Consider the following 22,182-nt stretch of genomic DNA (forward strand, 5'->3'; position numbering starts at 1 on the left):
AATGAAGCCCAATGATCCTGCTGGTACATTGCTGATCCTGCTGGTACATTGCTGATCCTGCTGGTACATTGCTGATCCTGCTGGTACATTGCTCAAAGCAGCACAACACCTCACTCACTCCACACCGACCAGCTATGAGAATGTATTGAAAGATAAAAGATGAAATTGATTCACTGCTTACATCATTAGATTATAGAGCACCACTGGCTTCCAAATTGAGAGGATGGAGAATGGCTATCAAAGTGATCCATCTCAATATGCATTTAAATCAGTATAAATTCATATTCGCTGCAAGAGCTGGCTACTGTCATGAGCACCACTATAACCTGATTGTACCACATAAGGAATCGTTTCACTGTAACACTTCAAATGGTACGGCAATAATTCTCTTCAGCCGTTATTGTAATATATGTACATGCCATATGTCGTATGATGGATTGTTTTCTTCGACCATTGCTATCTGAAAGCATTTTTTAAAGGGGCTATAAACATTGATTGGTTATAGTATTGTCCTCTGCTGACTGTGACCTTCATGAATTCATTCTCAAATCTGCGTCCATTATGTGGTTTCTGGTGGGACAGTGATTAATGGGACGACCTGAGATACTGTATAATGGTGATGAAGATGCTGAGGAGTGGCACAAATCAGCCTTCAGTCACCCCAGCCAGCAAATCCCTCCTGTCTTAATGTGACTTCAGTGGATGAGAGCCTATCATTGTCGTAGGTAAGAAGTCCTCGGCACAGGAAAGCTGGAGTAAATGCAGGCTGCATGACTCAAGGCTAGAAATATGGAGACGTAATTATTATTTATTGTCATTGATTTTCTGTATGTAGATATTAACTGCAATTTTTGTCTATCCACACAAGTTGTTTGTTCCTGTAGATTCATCAGTGTCAAGTTCGGAGAATAAGTTTTGAGATCTTGTGTTTCATTATGACAGAGCTAGATAAAGAAAAAATGCATGTGATTGTCAACATGTGCATTGATTTAAGAAAAAATCTTTACAAATCCTTAAAGACTTTTCTAATTACTGGTAGATAAAAAAGATTATTTTTTCCTTTTGGGTCAGTTTTGGTGTTTTACAAATGTTCTGATGATAATTGATGGAGATGTGTAGCAAAACATGTTTTAACCAGAAGTGTATGTTGTATATAATGGTCCTAGAGCCTTCTGTTGTATAATGACCTAATAAATCACTGTGAAGTGGTACTGTTTTTATATCCCCAGTAGATGTGTGATACTGTTATATAGTATTGGGGACCAGCGGTGGGTAGGTCAGGGCTGTAATAGTATCAAATACATGTTGATGATTTGTGGTAGGATTATGATAGAATAGCTCTGATTTTATAATAGTGCCATAAAATAAGTAATGGATATATGAAGTGAGGATAAAACTCACTATATTACAGACTGGTGATCCTGTGTATAGGGTATTTCTTGTTAATAACAAGAATTTGGTGTGTGTTATCATCATCAAGAACAGGGTTTAAGGAAAAAGGAAGATATTTGGCTAATCTTGTCTTTGTATATTCAAGTGTGTATTTGTCACAGGTGGTGGGTATTAGCTCAGGGATTTATCTAGACCTGCTCAGAGGCTGAATATCAGAGACCGAAATTTGACCTCAAGTCCGCAGTAAATGACAGTAAGATTCCCAATTGGAAGAAAAATATTTCCAATACCTCAAAATTTAGAAACATAAGAACATTAAGAAAATCCAATTTTGAACATTATCACAATTTTTTCCCAATTTGCCTCATTAAACAAGGATGATCCCAACAATTGCCTATCTCCACATAAACTTGGATTATCAAGACAATTGTCTGACTTCAGACAAACATGAATCATCCGAACAATTGTCCCTCTTCCGATAAACATGAACGATCCAAACAATTGTCTCTCTTCAGACAATCATGAACGATCCCAACAACTGTCTCCCTTCAGACAAACATGAACGACCCCAACAACTGTCTCCCTTCAGACAAACATGGATGATCCCAACAACTGTCTCCCTTCAGACAAACATGGATGATCCCAACAACTGCCTCCCTTCAGACAAACATGGATGATCCCAACAACTGTCTCCCTTCAGACAAACATGGATGATCCCAACAACTGTCTCCCTTCAGACAAACATTGATGATCTCAACAACTGTCTCCCTTCAGACAAACATGGATGATCCCAACAACTGTCTCCCTTCAGACAAACATTGATGATCTCAACAACTGTCTCCCTTCAGACAAACATGGATGATCCCAACAACTGTCTCCCTTCAGACAAACATGGATGATCCCAACAACTGTCTCCCTTCAGACAAACATGGATGATCCCAACAACTGCCTCCCTTCAGACAAACATGGATGATCCCAACAACTGTCTCCCTTCAGACAAACATTGATGATCTCAACAACTGTCTCCCTTCAGACAAACATGGATGATCCCAACAACTGTCTCCCTTCAGACAAACATGGATGATCCCAACAACTGTCTCCCTTCAGACAAACATGGATGATCCCAACAACTGTCTCCCTTCAGACAAACATGGATGATCCCAACAACTGTCTCCCTTCAGACAAACATTGATGATCTCAACAACTGTCTCCCTTCAGACAAACATGGATGATCCCAACAACTGTCTCCCTTCAGACAAACATGGATGATCCCAACAACTGTCTCCCTTCAGACAAACATGGATGATCCCAACAACTGTCTCCCTTCAGACAAACATTGATGATCTCAACAACTGTCTCCCTTCAGACAAACATGGATGATCCCAACAACTGTCTCCCTTCAGACAAACATGGATGATCCCAACAACTGCCTCCCTTCAGACAAACATGGATGATCCCAACAACTGTCTCCCTTCAGACAAACATGGATGATCTCAACAACTGTCTCCCTTCAGACAAACATGGATGATCTCAACAACTGTGTCACTTCAGACAAACATGAACTATCCCAACAACTGTCTCCCTTCAGACAAACATGGATGATCCCAACAACTGTCTCCCTTCAGACAAACATGGATGATCTCAACAACTGTGTCACTTCAGACAAACATGAACTATCCCAACAACTGTCTCCCTTCAGACAAACATGGATGATCCCAACAACTGTCTCCCTTCAGACAAACATGGATGATCCCAACAACTGTCTCCCTTCAGACAAACATGGATGATCCCAACAACTGTCTCCCTTCAGACAAACCTGGACGATCCCAACAACTGTCTCCCTTCAGACAAACATGGACGATCCCAACAACTGTGTCACTTCAGACAAACATGGATGATCCCAACAACTGTCTCCCTTCAGACAAACCTGGACGATCTCAACAACTGTCTCCCTTCAGACAAACATGGACGATCCCAACAACTGTGTCACTTCAGACAAACATGAACTATCCCAACAACTGTCTCTCTTCAGACAAACATGGATGATCCCAACAACTGTCTCCCTTCAGACAAACATGGATGATCTCAACAACTGTCTCCCTTCAGACAAACATGGATGATCCCAACAACTGTCTCCCTTCAGACAAACATGGATGATTCTAACAACTGTCTCCCTTCAGACAAACATGGATGATCCCAACAACTGTCTCCCTTCAGACGAACATGGATGATCCCAACAACTGTCTCCCTTCAGAAAAACATGAACGATCCCAACAACTGTCTCCCTTCAGACAAACATTGATGATCCCAACAACTGTCTCCCTTCAGACAAACATGAACGATCCCAACAACTGTCTCCCTTCAGACAAACATGGGTGATCCGAACAACTGTCTCCCTTCAGACAAACATGGGTGATCCGAACAATTGTCTCCCTTCAGACAAACATGGATGATCCAAACAACTGTCTCCCTTCAGACAAACATGGACAATCCCAACAACTGTCTCCCTTCAGACAAACATGGATGATCCCAACAACTGTCTCCCTTCAGACAAACATGGATGATCCCAACAACTGTCTCCCTTCAGACAAACATGGACGATCCCAACAACTGTCTCCCTTCAGACAAACATGGATGATCCCAACAACTGTCTCCGTTCAGACAAACATGGATGATCCCAACAATTGTCTCCCTTCAGACAAACCTGGACGATCCCAACAACTGTTTCCCTTCGGACAAACATTGATGATCCCAACAACTGTCTTCCTTCAGACAAATCAGACAAACATGGATGATCCCAACAACTGTCTCCCTTCAGACAAACATGGATGATCCCAACAACTGTCTCCCTTCAGACAAACATGAACTATCCCAACAACTGTCTCCCTTCAGACAAACATGGGTGATCCGAACAACTGCCTCCCTTCAGACAAACATTGATGATCCCAACAACTGTCTCCCTTCAGACAAACATGAACTATCCCAACAACTGTCTCCCTTCAGACAAACATTGATGATCCCAACAACTGTCTCCCTTCAGACAAACATGGACGATCCCAACAACTGTCTCCCTTCAGACAAACATGGACGATCCCAACAATTGTCTCCCTTCAGACAAACCTGGACGATCCCAACAACTGTCTCCCTTCGGACAAACATTGATGATCCCAACAACTGTCTCCCTTCAGACAAACATGGACGATCCCAACAACTGTCTCCCTTCAGACAAACATGGACGATCCCAACAATTGTCTCCCTTCAGACAAACCTGGACGATCCCAACAACTGTCTCCCTTCGGACAAACATTGATGATCCCAACAACTGTCTCCCGTCAGACAAATCAGACAAACATGGATGATCCCAACAACTGTCTCCCTTCAGACAAACATGGATGATCCCAACAACTGTCTCCCTTCAGACAAACCTGGATGATCCCAACAACTGTCTCCCTTCAGACAAACCTGGATGATCCCAACAACTGTCTCCCTTCAGACAAACATGAACGACCCCAACAACTGTCTCCCTTCAGACAAACATGGATGATCCCAACAACTGTCTCCCTTCAGACAAACCTGGATGATCCTAACAACTGTCTCCCTTCAGACAAACATGGATGATCCCAACAACTGTCTCCCTTCAGACAAACATGGATGATCCCAACAACTGTCTCCCTTCAGACAAACCTGGATGATCCCAACAACTGTCTCCCTTCAGACAAACATTGATGATCCCAACAACTGTCTCCCTTCAGACAAACATGGACGATCCCAACAACTGTCTCCCTTCAGACAAACATGGACGATCCCAACAATTGTCTCCCTTCAGACAAACCTGGACGATCCCAACAACTGTCTCCCTTCGGACAAACATTGATGATCCCAACAACTGTCTCCCTTCAGACAAACATGGACGATCCCAACAACTGTCTCCCTTCAGACAAACATGGACGATCCCAACAATTGTCTCCCCTCAGACAAACCTGGACGATCCCAACAACTGTCTCCCTTCGGACAAACATTGATGATCCCAACAACTGTCTCCCGTCAGACAAATCAGACAAACATGGATGATCCCAACAACTGTCTCCCTTCAGACAAACATGGATGATCCCAACAACTGTCTCCCTTCAGACAAACATGGACGATCCCAACAACTGTCTCCCTTCAGACAAACATGACAAACCCATGGAAACCATATTGATAAAGCTATAGCATGTATATGTGGTTATTTACAGACATGGCAGCCACAAAATCCCGACATAATAACAACTCACGTTCGTTCATGTTTCATGTTAAGGTATTGTAAAATGCAGAAGAGAAATAAAAAGAGAACCAAGATCAATGAAGCCAACATGTTTTTGTGAATGGAGATAGGAAATATTATACATGCACATTGCACAGTCATACTATGCATGCCATGTCTCATTGATGTATTATTGAGTGTTCACCGAAATTAAGGCGATGTTGTTTGTTAGACTTTCAGTCTGGCAGCTTCCCATGTTTTATTTCAAGTGTACTTTGTGTGTTCGATGCCCTGAGTCCCCCTGCTGGAACAAGTTCGTGTTGGGAAAGAAACAAACACTGATTGATGTGGCCAAAACTTGGGACCTTTTTGCAATGAATATATGTATGGTTATGTTTAAAAAAAACACTAAGATGGTAAGAAATTCATTTTTCTTTTCCAGATATGCTAAGTTGATAAATGTTTCACAAAATTTAAGTAATTCAATTTTACTTTCATTTTACATTCCATGCAAAAAGAGCCAGACAGATAAATGAAAACAAAAAGCAGTTTCTGGTGTCATTTACATCCATCCACAACCCACTAACTCACTTACTCAAAACCGATTATATACTGTAAATTGTGAAATTAATGCGTCTCCAAAAGAATGCGACCTCTGGCCCCTAGCCAAAAAAGCGACTCAATGTGAATGCGACAACCCCCTCATCTCAAGCATCAGTGGATTTATATCTAAAGAAAATGTCCTCTGTTAGGTTTACAGGAGAATCCTCACCTTAATCAAACCTTACATTAATCCAATCACACACCAAACAGCACCGCTTATTGGCGCTGAGTAGAGTACTTGTGCAAAAACAATACGTGCGCGCTGGCTCGTGTCGGCCTTTGATGCAGTCGTAAAGAACAAAGACGCTGTGTTGCATGGGTGGCGTCTGTCTGGACTTGCAGGTGTGATCAGTGATGACATAAGTAAGTAGAACTCTTGTCTTGACCCAAGCAGTGACAGTTCACAGGATGTAATTAGTGTTTGAATGACATTGTTTATATACTTCTGACAAGGCTGCTCAATAAACAGTGATGTGGAATACATAGTTGTTTGTTTTCAGTGTAAGTCTACGTTGGTATTTCTGCTATTCTGTCTTATTGTTGATATAAATGCGATGTTTAATAATGCGAGCAAAGACCACTTGCATTTTTTGCATTTAATTCACGCTCGCATTAATTTCAAGATTTACAGTACCGGTCTTTATAGTTTGGGTTGAAAGGATTAGTCTATTATTGGAAAGGGAAGGCAGGTATTCAGTAAGCATTCAGTCATGTAGAAGTAATCCCCTAATTAAACTTGTTATGTGTAATATACTAATATAAACTGTAGGCAGAGTGAGAGGTAACCCTAATATACCCACCCACCCTCATACTCAGCTCACCCACCGACTCACTCCCCCACCCAAAACCTACTCGCCATCCACGCAACCACCAACTCACTTCTTCATCCACCCACTTCCTGACCCACTCACCCACCAACTCACTAACTCAACCACCCACCCACTGACTCACTTCCTTGCCCTACCACCCACTCACCATCCACCAACACACTTAATCACCCTCCAACTGCCTCACCCACTCACTCTCCTACCCACTTACTTGCCCACCAACCACTGCCTCACCCACTCACTCTCCTACCCACTTACTTGCCCACCAACCATTGACTCACTCACCAAACCATTTACACACCCACTCACTCACCCACCCACTTACTTGCCCACCAACCACTGCCTCACCCACTCACTCTCCTACCCACTTACTTGCCCACCAACCACTGCCTCACCCACTCACTCTCCTACCCACTTACTTGTCCAACCAACCACTGCCTCACCCACTCACTCACCTACCCACTTACTTGCCCACCAACCATTGACTCACTCACCAAACCATTTACACACCCACTCACTCACCCACCCACTTACTTGTCCAACCAACCACTGCCTCACCCACTCACTCACCTACCAACTTACTTGTCCAACCAACCACTGCCTCACCCACTCACTCACCCACCCACTTACTTGTCCAACCAACCACTGCCTCACCCACTCACTCACCTACCCACTTACTTGCCCACCAACCACTGACTGACTCACCCACCACTTTACACACCCACTCACTCACCCACCCACTTACCTGTCCAACCAACCACTGCCTCACTCACCCACCCATTTACACACCCACTCACTCACCCACCCACTTACTTGCCCAACCAACCACTGACTGACTCACTCACTCACCTACCCACCCACTCACTCACCTATGCAATTACTTGCCCAACCAACCACTGACTGACTGACTCACCTACCCACCCACCCACTCACTCACCCACTCACTCACACACTCACCCACTTGCCCAACTAACCAAGGACTCACTCACTCACCTACCCACTCACTCACCCACTCACTTACTTGCCCAACCATCCACTGACTGACTCACTCACTCACCCACCCACCCATTCACTCACCCATGCACTCACTTGCCCACCCACCAACTCTCCCTTCTCATGTTTTCCGATATATCTCAGCTAAATATATCTCATCTCATCTGAGGCCAGTTCTTGGACACTACTCAGTCAGTGTATGATACACAATTAAGTGAACATTTTGTTATGAATTACTGCCAACTACTTCCTTGGAGCTGTCATTTGTTTTCCTAACTGCATATAACATTGGTAAATTGCTCATTAAGTGTTAGGGTAATGCTCAGAATTATCCTTGTGGCGTGACAAGCCTCTGCCAGCCTGCCGCTCATAGCGTTGGAAGTGCCCTCTGTTAGAACACTGTTCAATAGAGAATTGTGTTAATACAGTCAGGAGATGTGAGGATAGCAAGCTCGACATGCCCAGAATTGTGCTTTAATGACCTGACAGTAGTACCTGTTACCTAGTCAGTTACAGCAGTATTGATAGCTGATCTCACAACTTTAAGAAACACGAGGGTAATGCATGTGGTTTTCCTTTCATTGATATGTTAACTGAGCTCTAATTTGTAATGCAGTAACGATTTGTTGGTCATGCTGAGACAAATAGCGGCATTAAAAATGGCTAGGTGTGTTTGTCTTGCTGTTGGTTTACCAGAGCTTTTAGGAGGTTAATTAAGGGTGATAGACAGTGAGTGTGGTTTTAGGCTGCTATTGGCAATATTCCTGCATTAAACTCCCAGCAGGGGACACCACAAATGGGCTTCACGTATTGTGCCCATGTGGGAATCGACCCCAAAGAAGGTGTGACAGGTGAACGCTTTGACCATGTGAACCACTAAACTTGACCCAGCCCCGCCATGTTACTGTTACAGTGTTAGACAGAGAAGGGACGAGATAGGGTGAGACGCTCGAAGGTAGAGAGAGGAGACGGGATTAACTACACTTTATAATAATGTTCACTAGGATATGAACAGAAAGACTTTGTGGACAAATCTAAACTATATGAAGAATATTATAAAATGGATGAGGTGTGGCTAAATTGTTTGAGGGGCGGTCAAGTAGCCTAGTGGTTGAAGCGTTCGCTCATCATGCTGAAGCCCCAGGTATGATTCCCGACATGGGTACAATGTGTGGAATATTGCTAAAAATGGTGTAAAAACTTACTCACTCACTAAATTGTTTGACGAGATATCATTGTCCGACCACATGTTATTTTTTCCTTTAAACTGTAATAGGCCTCCAAGCCTTTATGCTAATGACTTCTGAAACTATTTCTTTGCCAACAATAAAACACTCTGAAGAATCCTTTACTCTCATCACAGATGAACATTGTGTCCTAAGATGTACCTCCTTGCAGGCCTGGTCTACTTTATTCTGGAATCAGTGAAACTAATGGAACGGATACCAAACTACATTACAACACTCGTCAGCTGGGTGTGATTTGTTTCACATGTTTCCAGCATGAATAAAACATAACCCACCTTATTGCCAGGGTGGTCATCAATTGCAAAACTCACATAATAACCGGTATTTCTTTCATGGTAGAATGTATTTTTTGTCCATGTGTCTAAAGCATGAGTGAATATAACTTTTTTGCAGCTTTTAGAGTGAGCTCACACATCATACCCATGTCTGAATCAAAGCTGGTCTTTTGGCACATTGTGAAGACTTTAATTGCTAGGCTACCCTTGTGTAAAAATTGTTAAAGGGGTAAATTGTAAAATTTAAAAAAAATATACGCTCCTTAGACAATTTCCTGTTTTTTTTCTGTAAAAGCCTACCCTATATTGCTAAGATATTAATTAATAAATTTAAAAATGCTTTGTTTGAGAAAATGTTTTTGTAGCAAACTGAGAAATCTCACTCAGTGTCAAGTGTCACTGACAATTGCCTGTACACAATCAGCGCAAATCAACACAATCACTGATGACGATTCAACCCTGTTAAACTTACGTGTCCCAGGTGTATCAGGCAATAGCAATCACCTGTACAAAAGTGCTAAGCTTATGGTTCTTATAATTTTAAATATATATAGTGAAAGCTGTAACTAAAATAACACGATATTGGAATTAATATTCTGATAAACATGATAAAATAATAATTTCAGATACAATTTCCGACTATTGCATCAATTTTTTTGAAGTTGTATCATTGGGTACTTTTTAGCTGAATCACAGGTAGATGTGGGAGGAAACGTGTATGAGTATTGTGTTTTGTTTTAGCCGAGACGGCGGACGTTTTCCGAGCGAAAACGTAAATATATATATAACGAACAACGTATCTAACGAACTGATTTCTCCAGTCCCTTGTAGTTTGTTATATCCATGTTCTACTGTATAGTGGTTGGCCTTGGACATGTTGTGTAACTAGGATTCTCCTTCATTGGTCGTGTCATGAATTATTCTGTGATCTCTGTGTAATTGGAAAAAGTTATTTATGTTCTTGTTCAGTTAATATCCTCACTTGATGGCCATTAGGTCAAGTGAATATGGCAACCAAATAGAATCTGGGACTTATTGGGTTTGATATCAATTACAGAACAAATACTGCAACTATTGCCAGCCCGTGGGCCTCCGCACAGAGAGATATTGACCCCGTCATCAATGGCTAGGCAGGCTCTGTCACCGATTTGACGACTCGTTATGAGAATGAATAAGCAAGACCTGTATTGAATTAAACCAGACAAGGCAGACATAATAAAAAATAAATGCAGAACAATTAAACATTTTCTCCAAGCTGGTTTAGTAAAAAAGCCATGGGAAGCAAAAATGGAATTCGAGTAGACTTTCAGACTTTGTCAGTAATGGTAGGCTAATCATTTGTTGGATGTGATTCCATCTTACTGTTTGGAAATATATAGCAGCTAGCAAGTGTCTGTCTGTCTGGGGGGGCACGGGTGGCCAAGTCGTCTAAGGCACCGCGATTTGCTGTGCAGAGTTGCGTCCCTTGGGCATACCAGAAACCTATGATTGTCGGTTCAAATCCCGGTTCGCCCCGATTATGTTTCTAGGTTTGTCAGCACCATACCCGTGCTCGTGGGTTTCACCGAAGTGGTAAACGTCTGAGACCTGCATCACTTCGGCTTTCCTCCAACATTAAGCTGACACGCTGTGATATAACTGGAATACTGTTAAAAGCGGTGTTGAACCCCACTCACTCACTCACTCACTCACTGTCTGTCTCCCTCTCTCACTGACTCTCTTCCCCTCTCTCTCTCTCTCTGGCTGTCTCTCTCTCTGTCTGTCTGTCACTACGTTCTCTGTATATAACAATGTCAAGGTTTAACACCAATTAAAGAACAAATGAAAAAGGGGTTAAAATGAAATAGATTGAACATGAGCAATCTTATGAGAGGATTTTGTGTGGATTTTATCATCCCATTATATGTCTGAAGAGTTTAAACTGTCTAACAGAATTATAAAACAACTTTTGTAGAAATGTTTTTAGGCCAAGGAAACTATTGACATAAATTCAGTCTACATATATTTGAGACAAGATTTGACAGGATTAGAATTCCCTTGTGTTCAACAGTATACAGAACTAGGCTAGGTTATTTAGATGCCAATCACTGTATGTAATCATGTGCATACTGGCAGTTAGACCGTGAACATGGTAGTCTCATAGAAGTCATAACAAGATCCAGCCATACTTTGCCAGATCTCCTTCCGCCGTCTGCTTGTGTAGTATCTTCTGTTGATGATAAGATGGCTAAAGTGACACTACGTCCCCGATGAGGCTTGAGTGAGGAGCAACCACCAACGTGACTGTAATGTCATCCCACTGAGGCAGCCATGAGATCAGCATTCTCCGGGGCAGAATCTCCTAGGAATTCTTCCGCCACGACCACCAGATCCTAGTCTGATACCGGCAGTCGTGGTCATCAACCGCTTAAGTAACTAATATCAAATTTATTAAAGAGTGTAGGCCCTCTCTTCTCTCATGATAATATGATGACAGTTATGAAGGTTACTGGTACAGATGATACACTTCAAATTTCTTACCAATGGGATTCCTTGCCCAAAGTGGCTTGGCTGGTTACCATGGTTACGTTGGATGTTTTAAAGCTAGCTGTCTGGAGAACATGATCTATTTTAATGTAAGTTTGAGCTTTTTGATTTTGCATTAATAAAGTCCTTCAAGCTATGGACATGATTTGTTTGTTTATTTGTTGTTTAACACCGCACGCAGAAATAGTTCAGCTATATGACTGCGGTCTGTTGAATAAGATGTCGTTGGAACAGCAGGAACGTAATTGCATGCTTGTATCACTCTTGTCACTCATTTACGTGTGCCTAGTTATGTAAGGATACTCCCGTGGAGATTCTGGGTGAGAACTGGTTCTCAGCAACCTATGCTTGTCTTCTTGGAATGCCTACATTTGATCTCTCGGTGTGCTTGGCGGTACATAGCAGTGTAACCAATATCTGTATCAAATAAAATTATTACCAATTTATAACTGCTCAAATGTGCTTGATGGTTCTACATTATTAACCCAGCCAAAAGCTCAGTGTGTGCTAAACTTTCATTTTCATCCTAATGGGCAGTTACACCAAGCTTAGGAAGAAGGTTAACACTCACATTACCATCTCATCCTACCGGGTACCCATTCACTGCTGGGTGAACAGAGGCACATTTCAACCAAAGTCACTTGCCCAGGTTGGTTTTTGGTTTGTTATTTAACGCCGCACTCAGCAATATTCCAGCTATATGACGGCGGTCTGTAAATAATCGAGTCAGGACCTGAAAAGCCAGTGATTGATAACATGAGCATCCATCCACACAATTGGGATCGATGACATGCATCAACCAAGTCAGTGTGCCTGACCACCTGATCCCGTTTGTGGCCTCTTACGACAAGCAAAGTCGCCTTTTACGGCAAGCATGGGTTGCTGAAGACCTATTCTACCCCGGATCTTCACAGGTCCACATGCCCAGGGAGACACCAGATGTGCTACATGTGGTTCAGTGTGGGGCAGTCAGAGCCACCATAGAGCAGTGCATGTGAGATACAATACATGTAGTAGTTGAGTGCAGAGAAAGTCACCTAAGTAATTTCAGATGGAGACTGCAAAAAGAGACAAACAAGTTTGTGACTATAGAATGATCCATTAGCTGTCAAAGTGGAATGGATTCCATTAGTAGACGGCCTATCAGCATTATCTGTGGTCTGTTTTTTCTGAAAATTTACATCCTTTTAATATGGATGAATAGCATAGAATATTTTCATGAGAGCCAAGATCTCTGTGTCATCCTTCTCAAGGCTGTCGGGGTATCAGGTTGTAAAAACATTCACTGGTTTGTTTTTAAGGGGACATGATTGTGTTAAAGGAATTGCACACTGGATACCTCTTGACTAGGATGAACACTCAGAGGGTTGTGAAATACCTGACAGATTTTATCAAGGCATAGGCTATTAACGTTTACTTTTAATGACAATTTAATGGAGTCATTATCAATATTGGCCTTGGTCCGTTCTATGTGGACACTGAATTATGGAATAAGGAGAATTTTATTACCTTGTGTCAAACGAGGGTCATCAACGATTGTCCATCCTCCAATCGCCTGGTTATGCATGGTGTGTATTTATATGTCAGACCCAATTGAGATCCCCCCCCCCCCCCCCCTCGCTCTACCCCTCATTCATTCACTTACTCTCTCCCCACTCACTCACTCACTCACAAACTCACAAACTCACTGACTCGGTGGCACATTGTCTGAGGAGCCATGACTCGCTGTGCAGAGTTGTGTCCCATGGGCATGCCAGAAACTCCCGGTTTGCCCCAATCACGTTTCTAGGTTTGTCAGCACCATATCATGCTAGTGGGTTTCACCAAAGTGGTAAACGTCTGAGTCATGAATCACCTCAGGATTTCCTCCCACTCACCCCCCACCAACTCACTCACACACTCTCACCCAACTCACTCACTCACCATTGTCACACACTCACTCTCACTATCACTCACTCACTGTCACTCTCACTCACTCACCACTGTCAATCACTCACTCACCACTGTCACTCACTCACTCACTCACTCACTCAGCATGCTGTGAGGTATGCAGGAGACCTAGGTTTCACCCTCCCACACATGGAAACCCATGCTTGAAGCCTTGAGGACATACTGCCGCAATTAGGTCGAATACGGTATCATGAAACAAAATGAATAATGATCGAAATTATTCAGGTGGTCTTTTGTAGTGTCGTATCTGTCTTAATATCCCTAGAATCATCACACCCACTCATTAGTTCTTGTGTCTAGTTTCCTTTATAGATATATTCAATTTGGTCTGAAGAGCAGTAGACCTGAAGATTCTTTCTTCTTGAAACTAATTACTTTGTCTGGTTTGGATTATAACTTCATCAAATAAAATTTACGCTGACTGAATGTGCTAAACCAGCGGTAGGAACTAACAATTTGTAGTTCACTAGTCCTTATAATGATAACATAAAGCAAAACACTGAAAAATGGCAAATTTCTACTAGTCCTCATGATACCTTAACTATTGAGCAGTTTGGACAGGACTAAAGGACTAGTGGCATTTTCTAATGCTGTGTAAACACTATAGTCCCTAGACTCCAGTAGTCACATGGGAAATTTAGTTCATAACACTCACACATATTCTCTGATAGAATACCTTCCCATACCACTAGAGTCTGGTGGAGCTCCATATTTTTCGTCTCCCGAAATTACACAATGGGAATCTGGTGAGTTATCACTGCTGGTGTCAAGAGTTCTACCCACTCGTGTCAAACTAGGCATGGGGTGGGGATGGGGGGAGTCGCATTGATATTGAGTTGCATTTTTGGCTAAGGATCAGCATTCATATTTATTTAGAGACGCATTGTTTTCAAGCTTTACAGTATTTGTGTAACTTAAATATTTCTAATATGACAATATATAGGTGAGGTACCATACCTCATGAGTTTGTTCACGATCTGACAATGCATCTTCTTCAGGTGAGAAAAGCCATTAGAGGTGTACCAGGTGTTCTGTAGTGTTGATGCTGATAAATAATCATCACACAGGCTCAGAAGGCCTGGAGTTTGGCAGTTCAGCTTTGTAACGGCTGTTAATTTGAATCTGACTTGAAAAAGCCAGAACCTTCAATAAAATGCGAGGGGTGGTCGGGTAGCCTAGTGGTTAAAGCGTTCGCTCGTCACGCCAAAGACCCGGGTTCGATTCCAGACATGGGTACAATGTGTGAAGCCCATGTCTGGTGTCCCCCGCCGTGATATTGCTGAAATATTGCTGGAATATTGCTTAAAGCGGCGTAAAACCATACTCACTCACTCAATAAAATGCTTGAAAAGGGCTTGAACCTCACAGCCTTTGCTGCTTTCATTGACAATATTGTTATTATTTGTTTTTCTAAGAATATACCAGCTCACAATCAGTCCATATATCCATCTGTAAATAATACTGAAACACTATTTTAATAGTATATTTGGATGTTCGAATGGAGCTATTCTGACTGTGTAATCAGGTCCTTGTAAATGTGTTGTAAATGTGTTTGAAAGCCTTTAATTAGTCTGTCTTACAGACCCTGATACAAATACATGTATATATCAAATACAGCCCATGCAAGTCTATAATGTTTGGCAAGTCTAGATTACTGCAGTATCTGAACATGAAGAGAGTAACTGGGCTCCCTTTTATTATATTTTTATTAAGATAACTGAACAACTGTTATATCTGTATGATATGTTCATTTCAGAGACTAGATGTTAGTCTAGCCTTTATTTTGGGAGGTATTTTAACATTGTGTTGTAACATTGCGTTCAATACAATTAAGCGTCTTCTTTTGTGGTCGTGTTTTCAGTGGATTATACAAGTGTCCTCAACCAGCCATCACTTTTTAATTCCCGTTTGGAATGTCGGCCTCTGAGGTCTACATAAATCCCTGGTCGTACTTGTGCCTTAAAATGCGTAATATAATTGCATTGAAAAGACTTCAAACAGAATAATAGAATATATTCTGCCAATATTGAATGTGAGTAAATTGATGGTAAAGTGAAGAAAAACCATATAACCATTCAAATGAATGACTCAGTAAATATTAGTGTTCGGTTGTATTTATAAGATTGATGGTACTGAAATACGAGGCAATTGGAAAGTTCTGAGGGGAAAATTAAACAAGTGTTTCAATGGAAATTGACAAGCTGTATATCAAGTTTAATGATTGGAGATTGATTGTTGTGTTGTTTGGGGAACGAAAATAATGGTTGTGTGTTAGATCTGTCCATGTGTGGCATATCACAGGATGTAGCATTACAAGGAGTTGCGTCACAACCCGTAGCTCACCTGCCAGGTGGAGCGATATGGCCGTAAGTGTCTCCCCGGCCAAAGAGTCCAAGACAATCAGGCCTTAAGGATCCTACCAGCAGTGGAGCGCCGGCACCTGGACTGGTTGTGGCATAAAAGTTTATTTTTGAAAAGGATGATCATTCCTTTCAGATCATCTGTAATCTTCTGGAACTTTTGGATGTGGTAAAAATGTTTCAAAAAACATTTTTTTCTTATTTTTATTTTTTATATGTATGTTTATTTTATTGATTGGACGAGTATTTTAAGCAAGACACAGCACTTCCTTGAGAGGTAATGTGGAAGCCTAGAGGTTAAGCTGTTTGCTCATCACACTTAGGTCCAGGTTTTGTTCTCCACTATGTATGATAATATTATATTGTACTTTGATTTCCATGCCTGTGTTCAGTATTTGAAATATTTTTTAGAGCCCAACAAGACAGTTGGGCAGGTGACCCATAATTATTGCCTGCCCATCTTCAAAGTTACCTGGCTGCATTCAGACATTATAAATATTGAAATATTCAGTTGTAATAATGCAAACCAACACTTAAGACTTTACAAGGAGTTATAATTAAACTGAATGGTCTTAGTCTTAAAATTATCTGTCAGACGATCGGGCAGGTGGAGGCAAATTTCATGCAGCCCGACAGAAAAGTTACCAGCCACGGGCAGGAGGTCAGGCAGTTATTTTCGAATTACTTCTTTGAGAGGCATTTAGGAGTTGGAGTACTAAGTAAGGATTAGAACATATGGATGAACAACTTTTTTATTACAATTGGTAGCAACATTTCAGTGTAGGTTGTACCAAAGGTCTAAATGTGTTAGAAACGACTGTGAAACGTCGCTCCTAATTGTAATAAAAAAGTTGTTCATCCATATATCTTATCCTTACTTAGTTATTTCGAACACTGCCAGTGTTCATAGAATTTGTGATTATCCAGCAAATTAGTCTCCATTCTGTTTTACCCCGGACACATTCACTTCCTAATTCAAGTCTGGTTAGAATGCTAGAAACACAGTTAAACTAGTTCATACCTATTCATCATTTGGAGAAAAAACAACACTTTATTCTATGGTGACTACATTGTGATATTTTTCTATAAAGCTACATCACAGCAGGTACACAATACAGACAGGTCACAAATGTTATGAAGAAAAAATATATGTTTCAATAGATGTGCGACTTGCCCATTAAAAGATTCACTTACAATCTTCGTCTGGTGAAGGACATAGAGGCCATCTGCTCGGAAGCAGTTCTTTCCCTTGGGAGGCCCCCTTGTGTTCCATGAAATGCGAGCAGCACAATCAACATGGCGAGTTAGAACCAACATCCTCCTCTTGACAACGTTTGTCCCACTGTAGACATAAGCTGTACCGGCAGGCAGGCTTTCTATGAACATGATGCCAATTAAACTATTTGTAAACCCTTAGGACCTACATTTATTTGATTAGTTATTTATGAAAACGGGAAATACCTTTGTAAGGATATAATGTCCATTACATTGATGTCTTTGATAGGATTGATTTAATCTTTGAGCAGCAGAACTTTTTTTGTTTTTGATAAAACAATACTGTTGTGCAATTTTGTTTATTGGGATGGGAAAGGATGTGCAGAGTTAACTGGGGTTGTTGACTGCTTGGCTCTTCGAGTGGACATCAGCAAGTCTACCCTGTTGTGGTGTTGTTATAGTATTGAAGATGGCAAGGAAGTAGTTGATAGTTCTTGATACAGGCTCGAAATGGATCTGTTTTTGTTCAGTAATGTTGGAATGTGGACTAAATTACCCTACCCGTGAAGATCCGGGGATAGGTCTTCAGCTACCCTGGTGATGCTTGCCTTAAAAGGCGACTATGCTTGTAAGAGGCGACTAACAGGATCAGGTGGTCAGACTCCGTGACTTGGTTGATGCATGTCATCGATCCCAACTGTGTGGATCGATGTTCATGTTGTCAATCACTGGATTGTCTGGTCCTGACTCGATTATTTACAGACCGCCTTCATACAGCTGGAATATTGCTGAGTGCAGCGTTAAACAACAAACAAACAAACTAAATTACCCAGTCTACTGGGATGCAGGATTTCAGCAGATGACAACTAATTGGACGAGCCAATCGATGAAATCTGAAGACCTTCCGAATCAGATGCCATTCTTTGTGTGCAACAGTTTTTCAGTGTGTTAATCACGTAAATGGTAAAATTTGACATGTGGCATTTACTGTACGAATAATTTGAATATGGATCGTGTTACATGATATCACGGCCATGTCTTTGGTATCAGGTTGGCATCGAAGAGTCAAGGTCAGTGTTAGGAAGACTTATTTATGGAAAGGTTATCAGGCATACATGTTTGATACATTGTGTAGGTCTTGTTTCAGTGCTAAAAGCGGAACTTAGATTGAAATCTGCTACAAACTCATTAAACAGCAGTAGACAAAGTAGGCATGAGTTGGTAGATGTATAGGAATCACTGCAGTGTGTTTTTCTGCCTTGACTAAAGAGGAAGCAGCTACTCTTGTCACAGGATGATCAGCTTCGTCAGTGGTTGTACGGTAATGGAGTCACAGGCAGGAAGGGGAACACGATAGGCAGTTACCTTAAATACTTAGTGTCATTGTTCAATCTGATTTGTGCTGTTTGGATGAGGACATTTGATTAAGCAGGATAAAAGCCAGGAAGTTTGCGAAAGTACGCCAGGGACCCATTGGGTTCGCAATGGGATACACCGTTACCAATTCCTGCTTGTTTCAATGAATCACTTCCGCTTGCAGCACTTTGTTGAACCCAAATCAATTACTACTGGAAGTCCCTATTGATTAGGACAAAGATGGGATTTCCAGCATGTCTCAATTCGTGTGATTTGAAGTTCTTTTGCAAGAAATGGCATCATAAATAGTCCGAATGAGATGTTATTAAATATTTCCACTACTCAGGCTGTGGGGTTTATCAGTGTGAGATTTGTTCCTGCTAAACACACCTGACTGTTTTACACAGGGAATCCATTCCGTCCAGACTGGTTGATGATTGCGTTTGATAGCAACCATCTGGGCCATGTGGACTCCGGATATTCCAGGACCTTAACACTTGCAGGAAACCATAACACCAGGCACTGGGGAGGAAGTGTTGCACTATGTAACAGCTTCATGGACTGGGATTGGCCTAACATAGATGCCATGGAATATTGTTTGATATGTCCCTCTTGATCATGTTGATAAGGCTACACAATAACGTCCGATGCATTAATGACATGTTTGTTTTATCTGAAGCTTGAAACAGTGTTATTATCCCCTTGACATTTCGAAAATGAATGTGTATTTTGATGTGTTTGTCATCGGTCTGTACCTCTGTTTTTAATCCTATCATTTCAAGACCATTACTCAACATCTGTTCATTATTAGTATTTTATTAGTCTTTGTACAACTGTCAAACTTGTAGTGGCTTGGTGATTTTTGGAATTTTGGGAAATTTGGGAAAAAATGGGATAAATGGGATTGAAAAATTATTGATGATTTTTTTTTTTTGATGAAACTTGACAGAAATATCACATATTCACCCCATTTGGTGTTGTTGACCTTGTAATTTTCTTGTATATTTTGTTATGTTCTATCATGCAAAGGAGGATATACATTAAATTTGTTTCTGGAAGAAATCGAAACATCTACTGATTAGTTCATGATGATCATGGATAAACGTGTTGTGCATGATGATGTCATGCCTGATTCCTAAGCAGACCTAAAATTGATTAAATATTTGGTATGAAACTTTGCAGACGTGTCAGCATTTCTGGGAATATAATATATTTGTATTGGGTCCTTGTACATTTGTCCGTTTCATGGAAAAAAACTGGACTGAAATCATGAAAAATGTCATCAAACATGTCCTTTTATATACAATTTTAGACAAAGAAATATTCTCTATTGTTATGTTGGAATTAGTCTGGAATTTCATCCGCTAGTATTGTCATCAGTCCACGTTTCCCAACCAGCTGATTATGAATTATGATCAGTTGCTGATCAGTGATTCCCAGGGATTAGTGCACAAAGTACCTTTCTTTTCTGTTATGATTTGTGTGTGGAAAATATTTCAATGTGTATTTGTTCAGAATCATCCAGACATTTCATGAGTATCTTAACGTTAACTCTGATATCAATGATGTATCATAAATAAAACATTTGTGAACAATTGATTATTGATTTGTGAGATTTATCCATCCATTGCTTCAGGATAGCCATGGGTGGGCTTGAGCAAATGGACTTCATAAGCCTCAGTATCAAGAGCTGGCCATGGTGTCTTATCCCCTCAGTTACAGATAGAGGATGAGAGACAGTATGTTATTATGATATAAAGATATATTCGTGAGAACAAAGACCAAGGTGGTGCCAAGCCCCATTGTTCTTAGATATTTATCCTGACATTTGACTATGACAAGTCCCATTTTCAGGACAGACAAATAATTGAGTTCTGAGAAAACGCAACTCCATTAGGAAATAACCAGGATGGACTGTTAAGACCAACACCCATGGTCCAGTGTCTTGAGTGTAAACCTCAGGTACATTCAGCTGAAGTAGCACTGTTTATAAAGGCTGATAAGGGTTATTATTTCTCACCTGTGTTTAATAATAATAAGCTGGTATTACACATTGTTTAATACCAAAGCACATGCTTATGAACAAGTTTCACTTACAAAAAACTCTCAACATCACATTGCATGTTGAGATGATAAATGATGACCCAAGCAACTCTGTTGCTAGGCTGACATCACACAGCATTGTTTCGCTGGTGTATCTTGCAACAAAATGTCACAAATAATTTGAAATTACATCATATGGTATTGTGACGTGATTGTAAACTTTGTGGTGCCAACTCCGTTCCTGAAGTTGTAGGTCTATGTAAAAGTATGGGAGTTGCGATAGCCATAGCACTACGATAGCTTTGTGCAACAGACACTGAACTCTAAAGGTAGGCCGTTGTAAGTTGTAATACCAATGAAACTTCTGGTACCTGTTATCACTTAGGAGCTCACTTTGTATATTATGTGTGAGGAGAAGATCCGCAGTAGAATATGTCTTCAGCAACCCATGCTTGCCGTAAAAGGCGACTGCTTGTCGTAAGAGGCGACTAATGGCATGTCATCGTATCCCAATTGCGTGGATCAATGCTCATGATGTCAATCACTGGATTGTCTGGTCCAGATTCGATTATTTACAGACTGTCGTCATATTGCTGGAATATTGCTGAGTGCTGGGTTAAAAAACAACAAACAATCAAAACAAAACACATGATCCAAATAACATGAACCCAGTGAACAGTGGCAAGAGCCAGTACTTTTCTTCCAAATGAAATTTGTTGTAGTCAACCTTTGTGTCTACCCATGGATGGAATATTGTGAAGTGTCTCTATTTTAAATGAATGTTGAAAAAGGTGGGTTTTCATAACGAGTGAGTGAGTGAGTGAGTTAATGTTTAAAGTCACATCGGCAATATTTCAGCCATATATGACCTCGCTCATAACGAGACTGAGGTATGTGTTTCTACAAGGATCACATATATATATCAGCCTCTATCATGTCTATAGTTGCTACATGTATTTTGCAAATGATAAACCAATAGATGTGACTTTGCCAATCAGCATGAATCAAAACATATTTCTTTCATATCCAGATGGAGTCATTTTGTGAAAGCTGTGTACCTCCGAGTAATATTCTGTTTTGATCAATTATTGAGACATCATCTGTTCTAAATATGTGACGTCTTTAGAGGAAATGATACTGTTTATGAACTGA

At 41.0% G+C, this 22,182-nt stretch overlaps 1 protein-coding gene across 1 annotated transcript in view; it reads left to right on the forward strand.

The window, feature by feature from the left end:
- Window positions 1–22,182, forward strand: part of LOC124120471 (FAD-dependent oxidoreductase domain-containing protein 2-like) — a 120,849-nt gene that overhangs the window by 13,722 nt on the left and 84,945 nt on the right. The window lies entirely within an intron of this gene.

Source organism: Haliotis rufescens, unplaced genomic scaffold, assembly GCF_023055435.1.
Source record: "Haliotis rufescens isolate VD_foot unplaced genomic scaffold, xgHalRufe1.0.p SCAF_11, whole genome shotgun sequence".
Lineage (NCBI taxonomy): Eukaryota > Metazoa > Mollusca > Gastropoda > Lepetellida > Haliotidae > Haliotis > Haliotis rufescens.